This window comes from Tamandua tetradactyla, chromosome 15 (assembly GCF_023851605.1).
Source record: "Tamandua tetradactyla isolate mTamTet1 chromosome 15, mTamTet1.pri, whole genome shotgun sequence".
Lineage (NCBI taxonomy): Eukaryota > Metazoa > Chordata > Mammalia > Pilosa > Myrmecophagidae > Tamandua > Tamandua tetradactyla.
Window position 1 is genome coordinate 64574422 of NC_135341.1, and position 14681 is coordinate 64589102.

At 35.4% G+C, this 14681-nt stretch overlaps 1 long non-coding RNA gene and 1 pseudogene across 1 annotated transcript in view; one reads left to right on the forward strand and one right to left on the reverse strand.

The window, feature by feature from the left end:
* The window catches only part of LOC143658021 (uncharacterized), a 33633-nt gene extending 19530 nt beyond the window's left edge, over window positions 1–14103 (reverse strand). The window contains exon 1 of the long non-coding RNA XR_013163073.1: window positions 13858–14103. This is a non-coding gene — a long non-coding RNA (uncharacterized LOC143658021). The remainder of the gene's footprint in view (window positions 1–13857) is intronic.
* LOC143658020 (small ribosomal subunit protein bS21m pseudogene) lies at window positions 2835–3098 on the forward strand (annotated as a pseudogene).
* Window positions 14104–14681: the final 578 nt, after the last annotated feature.

The following is a 14681-nucleotide window of genomic DNA, read 5'->3' on the forward strand; positions in this document are numbered from 1 at the left end:
ATTGTTAGTTTTGTCACAGCGCAGCTTGTGAAGCCCTTGGCTGAAACATCATGAGTGTGTTTGTGTGTCATACGTACATGTTCATACATGTGAAAAGGAACCCAACATGCCTTAAAATTTTTATATACAATTATTTGTATATATTTATTTCTTGACAGGATTTGTGAGCAATTTTTTTATATGCTGTGTTTTATATCTCCTTTGGTGAGAAAACATTACTTAGATAACACAAAGTAATGAATGCTTTAAAAACCTCATCACTACTGGTGGGGTTAGATATATAACAAGGCCTAAGAACAAATAAGAATTACTGTTTAAAATTTAAAAGCAATGACCTAAAATACCTATTGACCACTCTCCTCTGGGCAACACCTGTGCTTTTATCAGGTATGCTGTGACTTGTGTGCATGATCTCTTCTAGAAAAGGCACTGAAAATGTGACTGGACCAGCGCACTTAATATAGGCTACAGTGAACCGGTTATACACTGAGCCTCTAATATTTATTCCTTTATGTGTTCAAGATAGATTAAAATAAATAAATTTTTTTTTTGGTTTGTGTTACATAAGGTTTATTGTTAGCTTTAATAGTAAAATCAATTTGAAATTATACAAATCAAGCAAATAATAGAGCAAGAACTATTTTTTAGATATTTGTCTTTTTTATATACTTTGTTCCTTTATTCTACATTATATTCTTACCATTTTTTCTAGCACTCAAAATTAATAAAGCAACACAGTATGATAAATACTTGGAAGTTGCACAGCAATATATTTTTGTCAAAGTGCTTTTTTCTGCCTCTTTTTGACAATTCACACTGGGGACAATACAGATTAATCACATAAGGGAAAATGAATAAGTGAAACCAAGTACATTTGTAGTTCACATAACAGCAGTTTACACCTCCAGGTTGGGTACTTACTTGTCATTACACTCTCAGTATTCCTTGTAATTCAAGTTTTTCTCTAACAATTACAAAAAAAAAATCAGTCCATTAAAAGTATTAAATTAAAAGAAAAAGCAATTATCATTTTAAAAGCACAAAATATTGAAACAGGTTTGACAACAAAACTTTGTCATTCACCTATATATTGTTATTTCAGCCTTTTTCTTGATCAAACTGAATATACTAGATTTATTAATCCTAGTGTTTGTGGGAAAGCTTAACAACCACTTGCATTTTTGTGGCCAAAATGATTATATTCTGTCCTTGGATCTCATACAGCTCTCTCTTCTGTTCAGCTTACAGAGTATATAAAAGGAAAAACTAACAATGAACAGAATCAGTACTACAATATTTAGGGACTCTGGAACCTGTCTCCCCCTAAAAGTAGTGAGTTCTTTGAGGGCAAGGGTAGTTTTTAAAAATTATTTTCACTGTGGTAACCTACATCCAACATAAAAGTCACCATTTTAACCACTTTCAAGTTTATAATTCAATGGTGTTGATTACAATCATAATGTCATGCTACCATAAACACTAACCATTAGAAACTTCTCTATCACTCCAAACAAAAACCCAGTACCCATTACAAATTAATCTCTCCATCCCCACCCCTACCCCTATACTCTGTAATCTACTCCTTGTCTCCATGAATTTTCCTATTCTAAGCATTTCATAAGATAAATCATGCAGTATTTGTCCTTTTGCGTCTGGCTTATTTCAATCAACTTGATGTCTTTAAAGTTAATCCACACTGTAGCATGTATCAGAACTTCATTCATTTATTCAGCTGAGTAACATTCCATTGTACATGTATACCACAATTTGTTTAGCCATTCAGTAGTTGATGGATACTTGAGTTGTTTACAATTTTTATCTACTGTGCATAGTGCCAATATGGACAGCACTGTGCAAATATCTGTTCAAGTTCCTGCTTTCAATTTTTTTTTTTTTTAGGTGGGGTGCACGGTCCAGGAATTGAACCCAGGTGACCTACATGGAAGGCCAGCATTCTACCACTGGACCACTGGTGCACTCTGTCCTGCTTTCCATTTTTGGGGTTATACACCTAGAAGTGGAACTCCAGTGTCCTATACTTAACTTGCTGAGGAATTGCCAAACTGATTTCCACAGTGGCTGTACCATTTTATGTTCCACCAACACTGAATGAGTGTTCCTGTTTCTTCACATCCTCTCCAACATGTTTAATTTTTCATTTTTAAAATATAGCCATTTTAGTGGGTGTGAAATGGTATCTCACTGTGGTTTTCACTTACGTTTACCTAATGGCTAATAATATCGGGCCTCTTCTCATATATGTTTTGGTCATTTGTACATTTTCTTTGGAGAAATGTCTATTCAGATCTTGTGCCCATTTTTGAATGGGTTGCTTGTCTTTTTGTTGTTGAATTGTAGGATTTCATTACTTATTCTGGATATTAAACCTTTATCCGATATGTGGTTTCCAAATATTTTCTCTCATTTTATAGGCTGTCTTTTAATTTTCATTATGAAGTCCTTTGATGCACAAGACTTTTTAATTTTGCTTTCCTGGTAAGGACTTTTTGGTCAGAAAGTTGTAGATTAGAGAACAATCATATATAAAATCTAGGGTTCCCATATTACACCCTATTATTAACTTGCCTTGGCGTGGAACATTTGTTATAATTGATGAAAGCACATTTTTAATAATTGTACTATTATAGTCCAGGATTTAACTTTGGGCTCACTGTGTTGTGCAGTTCAATGGATTTTTTTTGTAAAAACTTTATTTTAGGTGACTGCCTCGGTCCAAGAGGCTTGAGGGCTAGCCTCAAGCCCCTTGGACCTCAAAGGTGAGGACCTTTGACCCAACGTTGAGAAAGGAAGAGTGAAGACTTAAATTCAAGGTCATGGCAAAACATTTGAAGTTCACTGCCAGGATTGTGATGGTACAGGAAGGAATGTGGAAGGTACATATAGGACCTTAAACAGAATCCTTACCTTGGATGGGCTCATTTTGAGGTTATTAAGTGAAGACAGAACTATGAGAAGCCATGCCTCCTGCAACAGCGGGAAAGCTATGAAACCTGATGCAAACCTACAACATGGAAATGGCTCATAAGATCAATTTCTTGATGGGAAAGAATCAGTCGGATCCGTGGCAGCGTTGCTGAGGCCTGTGGATAGGAGGCCCAGTATGCAAATCCTCATCCAGTTTTGTGTTGCCACTCTTTTCTTTTTCCAACCCAATTTTCTCTTATCTTTCTCTACTATAAAATTTGCCTATTTATATAAGGCAATCTCAGTAATCAGCAATTTGGACCCTCTCTATTATTACGTGAAAGAGAAATAGAGTCAAAAAGTAGTCTAGGAGAGGTAAAGAAATTTCTAAAATGTAGTAAAATGTATCTCCCATTTCCTACCCAATTATTATGAACCCCAAAGCAAGACTGTATTATTGGAAAAGCATCTGTTATTGTTTACCGAACCACCGTACACTGTTAGGTAAAGAGAAGTATGTATGTACTTGCAATAAATTTCGCTTCCAAAACAAAAAACAAAAACAAAACTTTATTCTAGTACCATATATACAATCTAAATTATCCCCCTTTTAACCACATTCAAATATGTAATAAAGGTTATCAATTTTGATGATGTCCCACCTCTATTTTTTCTTTTGTTTCTCATGCAGTTGGTATAAAGTGTAATAAATCATTGCCTAACACAAAGTCCTGAAGATTCCTCCCTATGTTTTCCTCTAGCATTTTTCTGGTTTTAGTTCTTATATCCAGGTCTTTGATCCACTTTGAGGTCATTTTTGTATATGGTGTGAGGCAGGAGTTCTCCTTCATTCTTTTGCAAAGGATATCCAGGTTTCACAGCACTATTTGTGGAAGATATTATTGTTTCTCCATTGAGTGGACTCAGCTCCCTTCTCAAAAATCAGTTGGCCATAAGAGTCACCCCCAAGAGAGCCTCTTTTGTTGCTCAGATGTGGCCCCTCTCTCCAGCCAACACAACGAGCAGTCTCACTACCCTACCCCTCTCTACATGGGACATGACTCCCAGGGGTGTGGACCTTCCTGGCAACGTGGGACAGAGATCTTGGAATGAACAGAGACTCAGCATCAAGGGATTGAGAAAAACCCTAGAATGAGCTGAGACTCATTCAATCAAGGGATTGAGAAAACCTTCTCGAACAAAAGGGGGAAGAGGGAAATGAGACAAAGTGGCAATGGCTGAGAGATTCCAAACAGAGTCCAGAGGTTATCCTGGAGGTTATTCTTATGCATCAAGTAGATATCATCTTGTTATTCAAGATGTAATGGAGAGGCTGGAGGGAAGTGCCTGAAAATGTAGAGCTGTGTTCTAGTAACCATGTTTCTTGAGGGTGATTGAATAATGATACAGCTGTCACAACGTGACTGTGTGATTGTGAAAACCTTGTGTCTGATGCTCCTTTTATCTACCTTGTCAACAAAGGAGTAGAACATATGGAATAAAAATAAATAATAGGGGGAAAAAATGCTAAAATAAATTTAGTTTAAATGCTAGTGATCAATGAAAGCAAGGGGTAAGGTGTATGGTAGGTATAATATATATTTTTTCTTTCCTGTGTTCGTTTTATTTCTTTTTCTATTGTCTTTTTATTTCTTTTTCTGAATTAATGCAAATGTTCTAAGAAATGATGAATATGCAACTAAGTGATGATATTGTGAATTACTGATTATGTATGTTGTTTTATTTTGTTTCTTTATTTTTTTAATAAATAAATTAAAAAAAATATATATATATATATAAATCAGTTGGCCATAGATATGAGGGTCTATTTCTGAACTCTCAATTTGATTCCATTTGTCTGTATGTCTGTCCTCATGCAACTACACTTTTGATTACTGTAGTTTTTAGTAAGTTTTAATATCAGGAATTGTGAGTCCTCCAACTTCATTCTTGTTTTTTTTTTTAAAGATGGTTTTGTCTATTCAGGGTCCATTTAATTTGATGATTGCTTTTCTATTTCTGCAAAGCAGACAATTAGAACTTTGATTGAGATGGTACTGACTCTGTAAATCACTTTGGATAGAATTGACTTCTTAACAACATTCAGTTTTCCAATCAATGAACACAGAATGTCCTTCCATTTATTTAGGTCTTCTTTGATTTCTTAGTTTTCCATATACAACTCTGTGAGTTGTATGTACCCCAGAAAAACATGTTCTTAAACTTAGTCCATTCCTTGGGTGTGAACCCATTGTAAGCAGGACTTTTTATGAGATTACTTCATCAAACTCAATCAGGATGGGTCATAAGACTAACACTGGAGTCCTTTACAAACAGAACACAATTCAGACAGAAAAGAGATAAAACCACAGTGGAAGCACCCAGAAGCTGACCATCAATGGAACCCAGAAGAGAAGGCAGAGACTAGGAGATATCACCATGTGCCTTGCCATATGACATACTAAGGACCAAGATTTGCCAGCAGACAACCCCAGAATGCCAGTCTTCAGAGAGAAAGCATCACCTTGATGCTTGGTGACACTTTGATTTGGTCTTTCTCTCTCTTTTTTAAAATTTTTATTAATAAAACCAGTCAACATACAATATAAACATTCTTTTTTTCATCACAGTTGTGTATTCATCATCATGATCATTTCTTAGAACATTTGCATCAATTCAGAAAAAGAAATGAAAACAGAAAAAAATTCATACATACCATACCCCATACCTCTCCCTTTCTTTGATTACTAGCATTTCAATCTACTAAATTTATTTTAACATTTGTTTCCCCTATTATTTATTTATTTTTAATCCATATGTTTTTTGGTCTTTATCTTGACCTCAAAACTATGAGCTAATAAATTCCCATTGTTAAACTCATCTTTTTGCAGTAGTATATGTTTAAGCAGCCTAGGACACTAAAACATATTCTTTTACACCTTTGTTAAGATAAATTTATTCCTAAATATTTCATTCTTTTAGTTGCTGTTATGTTCTTTTTTTCTTGATTTCTTCTTCAGATTGTTCATTTCTAATGTTTAGAAACACTACTGATTTCAAGGTGTTAATCTTGTACCCCACCACTTTACTGAATCTGTTTTTTTTTTTTTTTTTTACCTCCAGTAGCTTTGTTGTAGATTCTTCATATTTCTGTGTGTTTATCATATTATATGCAAACAGGGAAAGTTTTACATCTTCATTTCCTATTTGGATACATTACATTTTTTTTTCTTGTCTAATTGCTCTGGCAAGAATTTCCAGGACAATGTTGAATAACAGTAGTGACAGATCTAAGAGGGAAATTATTCAGTCTTTCGCCATAGTATCATGTAAGCTGTGGATGTTTCATATATACCTTTTATCATGTTGAGGGAGTTTCCTTCTATTACTAGTTTTCTACATGTTTTTATCAAGTAGGGATGCTGGATTTACTCAAATGCCTTTTCTGCATCAATTGAGATGACTGTGTGTTTTTATCCTGTGTTCTATTAATGTAATGTAAGGTATTACAGTAATTGATTTTTTTTCTGTTGAATCACCCTTGCATAACTTGGATAAATCACATTTGGTTGTGATGTATAACTATTTAATTGCTGCTGGATTTGGTTTCCAGTATTTTGTTAAGGATTTTTGCATCTATGTTTATAAGGGATACTGGTTTGTAATTTTGTTTCATTATGGTATCTTAATCCTGTAACAGAGTGATGTTAGGGGGTATGCCCTCCTCTTCAATTTTTTGGAAAGGTTGGAGCAGGCTTTGTGTTAGTTATTTTTGGAACATTTGGTAAAATTCCACAGTGACACTATACGGTCCTGGACTTTTCTTTGTTGGGAAGCTTTTGATTACAGATCCAATCTCTTTATTTATTGTTGGTCTGTTGATGTCTTGTATTTTACTTGCCAGTTTAGGTAATTTGTTCATTTCATTTAGGTTGTCTATTTGTTGCCTTGAAGTTTTTCTTATATCTTCTTATAATCTTTATTTCTGTGGGACCAGTAGTAATGGTCCCTCTTTCATTTCTAATTTTTAGTTATTTTTGTCTTCTCTCTTTTTTTCTTTGTCAGTCTAGCTAAGGGTTTGTCAATTTTATTGATCTTTTGAAAAATCAGTTTTTTGTCTTGTTGATACTCTCTATAGTTTTTTATTCTCTTTTTTATTTATCTCTACTCTAATCTTTATTTCCTTCCTTCCACTCACTTTGGTTTAGTTTGCTCTTCTTTTCATAGATCCTTTTGTAGAAGTAATGTCCCTGATTTAAGATTTCTTCTTTTTTAATCTATAAATTTAGACCTATAAATTCTCCTCTATGCATGGCCTCTTCTGCATCCCATAAGTGTTTTTTTTTTTTTTTAACACCACGTTTATGAACCAACACAAAGACAAGGTAAATGTTTAACCTGTTTAACTAATAAGACAGCTAACATTCAGCTTTAACATTAATTTGCATTTATTTTAAGATGAATTTATTCCCAAGCTATAAGTTTTTGTTTCTTCTGGGATATCTTTTTCTTCTGTGCAAACTCCTCTTGTGGTTTAGGAACAATTTGTTCTTTTCATTAAGGATTATCTCAGTGTGACAAGGGGAGCTCACACATGGGTTAATCCAACCATGATCTCTGTAAATCCTGCGGCATATCTTAGGGACTTTGTTCACCTGGATGTGCTTAATGACCAGAGAATCTTCATTTAAACCCTTAAGGTCAGCATTATTCTCTATATTTTTAAGCACGTGCAGAAAAAATTCAGAACTCTTTTTGGGTCACCGATCCTGCATCTAGCCCCAGAGTTTTGGCCTGGGCATACCTACCAACACCACCATTGAAACAAGCACATTGCTTCTATGAAGTGACATCTTTCAGATACTTGATGGCTTTTCAAATATGCATACCCTTGATGGCCTGAGCAATTTCTCAGGTGTTCTTAAAGTGAACACAAAAATTTGAACCTCTTGATTTGCATGATTTTGTAGGGTTTCTGGGCAAGTGAGTAGTGAATTATTTCCAGAGATCATCTCAGGCCGCTTATGGGAAGAGGCCCATAAGTTTTCAGTATGTTGTGTTTTCCTTTTCAATTATCTGAAGATATTTCCTAATTCCCCTTGTGATTATTTTCTCTTTGACCCATTGGTTGTTTAGTAGTACATCGTTTAATCTCCATACATTTCTGAGTTTTCTATTTCTTCCTGTTACTGATTTATGATTCATTCCACTGTGATTAGAGAAGATACTTTTTATGATTTCAATCTTTAAAATTTATTGAGTCTTGTTTTGTGGCCCAAGATGCGGGCTATCCTAGAGAATGATCCTTGTGCACTTGAGAATTACATGTATTCTGCTGCTGTTAGGTGAAGTATTTTATACGTTTGTTATGGCTACTTGGTATTGTTCAAGACATTCAATTCCTTATTGATCTTCTGTCCAGATGTTTTATTCGTTATTGAAAGTGGTGTATTGAAATCTCCTACTATTAATGTAGAGCTGTCCTTTTCTTTCTTCAAAATGGTCAATATTTGCTTCACATTTTGGGGCTCAGCTGTTAGGTGCATTATATTTATAATTGTTATATCTTCTTGATGAATTGATCCTTTATCAGTATATAGTGACCTTCTTTTTCCCTTGTAATAGTTTTCTATTTAAATTCTTTTTCATCCGATATTAGTGCAGTAAATTGAGTTCTGTACCCCAACAAAAGACATGCTCTTTAATCTTAATCTGCTTTCATGTGGGTGTGAACCCATTTTTAAATAGAAGCCTTTGAAGATGTATTTATTAATGAAGGTGTGAATTTGTTTATTAATAGGGTCTCCTAAGGTCCTAATTTTGTATAGTTAAAGTTAATCAGTGTGGACCTTAATTTGTATTAACTGAGGCCTTATAAAGAGAAGTCAGAGAAAGACAAGAGGAGACCAAGAACATTACCTATGAAAGAAGACTACCATCGCTACAATCTACTGATTCCAAGAGAAGGCATGGTTTTACTGACACCCTGATCTGGAACTTTTGGCATCTAAAACCATGAGTCAATAAATACTTATTTTTTAATCTAACCCCTGCATGGTATTTGTCTTAGCATCCCTGTTAAACTAAGACAATCAGTATAGCCATTTCAGCTATCTTTTGGTTACTGTTGGCATGGAATATTTGTTTCTATCCTTTTACTTTCAACCTAGCTTGTATCTTTGAATTTAAGATGAATCTCTTGTAAATGAAATATAATTGGGCCATGCTGGTTTATCCATTCTGCTAATCTCTGGTTTCAGACTGGACATCTTAATCCATTTATATGTATATTTCCTTTATTAGAGAGGTTGTGGATTTACAGAACAATCATGCATAAAATACAGGATTTCCATATATCAGTCCACCACCAACATCTTGCACTGGTATAGAACATTTGTTACAACTGATGACAGCACATTTTTATAATGTACTGTTAATTAAAGTCCATGGTTTAACTTAGGGTTCACTGCTTGTGTAGTGGGTTGCTTGTCTTTTTGTTTTTAAGTTGAATTATTTTTTATATATACTATATATTAAACCTTTATTGGATATGTGGTTTCCAAATATTCTCCCATTGTACCAGTTGTCTTTTAACCTCCTTGATAAAGTCTTTGGAGGCACAAAAGTTTTTTTTATTTTGATGAGGTCCTTTCCAATTTGGATGACTTTTATTTCTTTTTCTTGCTTATTTGCTCTGGTAAGAACTTCCAGTACAATGTTGAATAACAGTGGTGACAATGGACATCCTTATTTTGTTCCTGATCTTAGAGGGAAAGCTTTCAGTTGTTCACCATTAAGTAGAATGTTAACTGTGGGCTTTTCATATATGCCCTTTATTGTGTTGAGGAAGTTTCCTTCTAATCCTAGTTTTCTAAGCGTTTTTATCAAGAAAGGGTGCTGTATTTTGTCAAATGCCTTTTCTGCATCAATTGTGATGATCATGTGTTTTATTCCCTTCATTCTGTTGATGTGGTATATTACATTAGTTGATTTTCTTATGTTGAACCTATCTTGCACACCAGCGATAAACCCCACTTATTTGTGGTGTATAATTCTTTTAATATGCTGTTGAATTAATCTGCTAGTATTTTGTTGAGGAGTTTTGCATCTATATTCATAAGACATATTGGTCTGTAGTTTTCTTTTCTTGTTTTATCTTTATCAGTTTTGGTCTGAGAGTGATGTCGGCTCATAGAATGAGTTAGGGAGTGTTCCCTCCTCTTCAATGTTTTGGAAGAGTTTGATCAGAATTGGAATTGTCTTCTCGGAAAGTTTAGAATTTCTCTGTGAAATTATCTGGTCCTAGGCTTTCTTTGTTAGGAGGTTTTTTATTACTGAGTCAATCTCTTTTCTAATAATTGGTTTGTTGAGAATCTTCTACTTATTCTTCTATCAGTAGAAATAATAGGCTATTTTCACTTTTAATACCCCCTTTTTTTTTCTGCTACTCAGCCTGACATAAGATATCTTATATCTGATATAAGACACTTGAATATAAGATTCAAGTGTCTTATATTCAATCAAGTTCATTAATTCTTTCTTCTGCCAGCACCATTCTTCTCTTGAAATCTTCCTAGGCATTATTCATTTTAGTTTTGTGGTCTTTAACTCCAGTAGTTGTGTTTGGCTCCTTTTAAAAATTTCTGTCTCTTTTCTTAGACTCTCATATCGTTCATTCATTGTTTTCCTGTTATCCTGTAGTTCTTTCTCTGTATTTTCTGTCATCTCCTTAAGAATTTTTAGGATTATTTTTTTAAAGCTTTGTTCTGTATTTCCAAATTATTGTCCCCTTTATGGATGTTTTCTGTATTTTTATTCTCTTCCTCTGAATGGGCCATCATTTCCTGTTTGTTTTTCTTGTACTCTTTTCTTGCCCCCTGTATATTTTAATGTTTTAAAATGTTAACACTGTGATTTACTCCTGGGAATGTCTGTTTCCTGTTTTTTAATTTTATTTTATTCATTTTAGTTTCCTGGTTTTTTAATTATCTGGAATAAGACAGAAATTTTCTTGAGTCTCAGCCTCCTATCAAGGTCTGCAAAGGGGGAATGCTCAGTGCAGGGTTTTCCTTGTCTTACTGAACTTCTGGCTTGTTCTGAGCTTTTACTTGTTAGTTGTCTTGGAATTCCACCGCTTACAGGAATTTGGTTGTACCTTCTGTTTTCCAGGGGATAAACCTCCCTCTTTCAAGTATCTGAAACCAGCAGGCCTTTGTCCCATATTGTTTGCTTCTATAGTTTTTTTTTTTTTTTTTAAATACTCCTTTGGTTGTCTCATGATGCTTTTGCCTAGAAGGCAATTCTGGGAGAAGGGTCACCCCAACATGGGCTTTCCCAATTCAGTCTTTCTCAGACAAAACAGGGCAAGTGACTAATGAAGGGGGCTCAGACCAGCTCCAAAGTACTGTGGAGGGGATCAGGAAGGATGCCAAAATCTCCTCCGAGAGCTCCCCAAAACTGAGATTTCCTGGCCTGCCCAGCAAATCCAGCCCTTCAGCTAACTTTCCTCCACAGCCTTGAGAAAGCACTGTATCTTTAAATTTCCACTGCCTCTATGCCTGTCCAAGGAGGGCTGAAACAATGGCGGCCGCTGCTCTTTGTCCAGGGTGGGGTTGAAACAACGGCTGTCACTGCCTTTGTCCAGTGCAGGTTGTACATACTGTTCTGATATTTTCTTCATGGTTATCCTGTAGCTTAAATTTAACATCCTGTATCTATAAAAACCTCATTTGATTTGATACCAATTTACCTTCAATACAATGTACAAACTATTTTCCTTGACCCTTCTATTCCCCCACCTTTATGTGTTTCTTGTCATAAATTACATCTTTATATACCAGATTCCAATACCATAGATTGGGCTAAGCCTATTGAAAAGTATGCCTGCGAGTCACCCAGAGAGCCTCTTTTGTTGCTCTCTTTCTACGCCTCTTGGCAGGTGAACTCACTGCCCTCCCCCTATGTGAGATGATTCCCAGAGAGTGTAAATCTCCCTGGCAATGTGGGACCTGAATCCCAGGGATGAGCTGGGACCCAGCATCATGGGAATGAGAAAGCCTTCTTAACCAAAAGGGGGGAGAGAGAAAGGAGACAAAATAAAGTCTCAGTGGCGGAGAGATTTCAAATAGAGTTGGGAGGTTATTCTTATGTATTATATAGATATCCCTTTTTAGTTTATGGTGTACAGGAGTGGTTAGAAGGAAGTACCTGCAATTGCTGAACTGTGTTCCAGTAGCTTTGATTCTTGAAGAAGACTGTATGTCTATATAGTTTTTACAATGTGACTGCGTGAGTGTGAAACCTTATGTCTGATGCTCCTTTTATCCAGGTATATGGACAGATGAGTAAAAAAAAAAAGGGGGGGGGTAAAAAGTAAAATAAATAATGGGGGAGATAAAGGGTAAAAATTGGGTAGATTGAAATACGGTGGGTCAATGAGAGGGAGGGGTAAGGGATATGGGATGTATGAGTTTTTTTTTTTCTTTCTTTTTCTGGAGTGATGCACATGGTATAAAAAATGATCATGGTGAAGAGTACAAAACTATGTGATGATATTGTGAGCCACTGATTGTATAATATGGTTGGACTGTATGTGTGTGGATATTTCTCAATAAAAATATATTTAAAAAGTCATACCATAGACTGTTATTTTTATGCATTTGCATTTTAGGTACTGTAAGAAGTAAAAAGTGAAGCTATCAACCAAAAAATACAATAGTCCTGGCCTTACAATTACTCATATAGTTACCTTTAATGGCGATCTTTGTTTATGCAGCTTTGATCTACTATCTCATGTCTTGTCTTCTATTTCAATCTGAAGAACTCCATTTTACATTGGTTCTAGGGCAGGTCTAGTGGTGACAAACTCAGCAGGGGCTATTTTAAATACATCTTTCTATCCTCCCTGCATTGAGGGAGAATGAATGAGTGAATGAGTGACAAAAATAGCAGTTTATACCAAAACATGATTGCCCTTTTCAATCAGAGAGTGAAAAAATTAAGATTAAAAAATAGAGAGAGAGCAAGGGAAAGGGAGAGAAAAATCGATTATGAAAAAATGTTAAATTTGTTGAATCTGGGTGAAGGTATACAAGAATAGTATTTTTCAGTACTATTTTTGAAAACTGTTATATGGAGGTAAAATTTATATTCCATTAAAGTCACTCATTTTAAGTATACAATTCAATGATTTTTATATATTTACAGAATTGTATACCCATCTCCACAATCCAGTTTTAGAACTTTCTATCACCCCAAAAAGATCCTGGTATCCATATATAACCTCAGCCCACTGAAGCAACCACTAATTTAATTTCTGTCTTTATATATGTGCCTTTTCTGGACATTGCATATAAATGGAATCATATAATATGATATCTTTTGTGACCAGTTTCTTTTACTTCCTATATTGTTTTCCAAAGTTCGCCTGTGTTGTAACATGTATCAGTACTTCATTCCTTTTTATCGCTGAATAATATTTCACTGTATGGATATATCACATTTGTTTATCCACTCACCAGTTGGCGGGTATTTGTTTTTTTCCACCTTTTTGTCTATTATGAATAATGCTGCTATGGACATTCATGGGGATGTGTGTTTTCATTTCTTTTAGATGATACTAAGGAGTGGAAATGCTTTGTCATATGGTAAATTTATGTTTAACTCTTTAAGAAACTGTCAAATTGTTTGCCAAAGTGGCTGTGTCATTTTACTACTTGTACTGTTCTTGCAATTCCTCTTGAAGTTTGTAATTATTTCACAGTAAAAAGTTAAGGGAAAAAAAAGTAGCATAAGTATTTCAGTTTGCTAAAGCTACCAGAATGCAATATACCTGAAATACACTGACTCTTAGAAAGGGGTGTTATTAAGTTACAAGTTTATAGTTCTAAAGGTTATAAAAATGTCCAAACAAAGGCATCCAGAAAAAGATACCTTGCTTCTGAAGAAAGGCTGCAGGCATTTTGGATACCTCCATCAGCTGGCTAGGTATGTGGCTGGTGTCTGCTTGTCTTTACTCCCAGTTCTGTTGTCTTCAACTTCTGATTCCAGAGGCTTTCTCTCTTAGCATCCATGGGTCCTCACTTGGCTTGTCCAGGGCAAACTTTGGGTTTCATCCCTTAGTTTAGCATCTCCAAACATCTGTGTCTTAGTCTCATCTCTGTTCTCTTTGTTGGCTCTCAGCTCTCTGTGTGCTTTCTGTCTTTTATTCTCTTTGTAGAGGACTCTAGTAAAGGGATTATGACCCATCTTGAATGGGTGGCGTAATATCTCCATGGAAACAACCTAATCATGGGGTCCCACCCACAGTAGGTCTGCCCCTACAAGACCGAATTAGAAGAACATGGCTTTTCTGGGGGTACATAACAGCTTCAAACCAGCACAAAAAGGAAGAGAAAACCCAAGTGGGGAAGTTATGACCAAACTTCATCCGACAGGGGAGGCAAGCACGTGAATGGAGGTGGTTAGAATGACAGGCAGGGGCAGCTTAAGGGGAGATTCCACAGTGGGAGTTTCTGTCAGGGATGACACATTTTGAAAGTGCTGTCAAAGTACTTCTATGACCAGAAACCCAGCCCTAGACAAACAGAGAGCCCATGGTCCAGCCTTTCTCTTCTCCTTTGGGGGCATCATAAGCAGCTCTATTGGTGCATAACCCATTCATTGCCTGAATGCAGAGTGAGCATGGACAGAGAACTCTGTTTTTATAGATGTGCATCCACAGGAAACTACAATTTCTCTTACAGAACTCTGCCTGA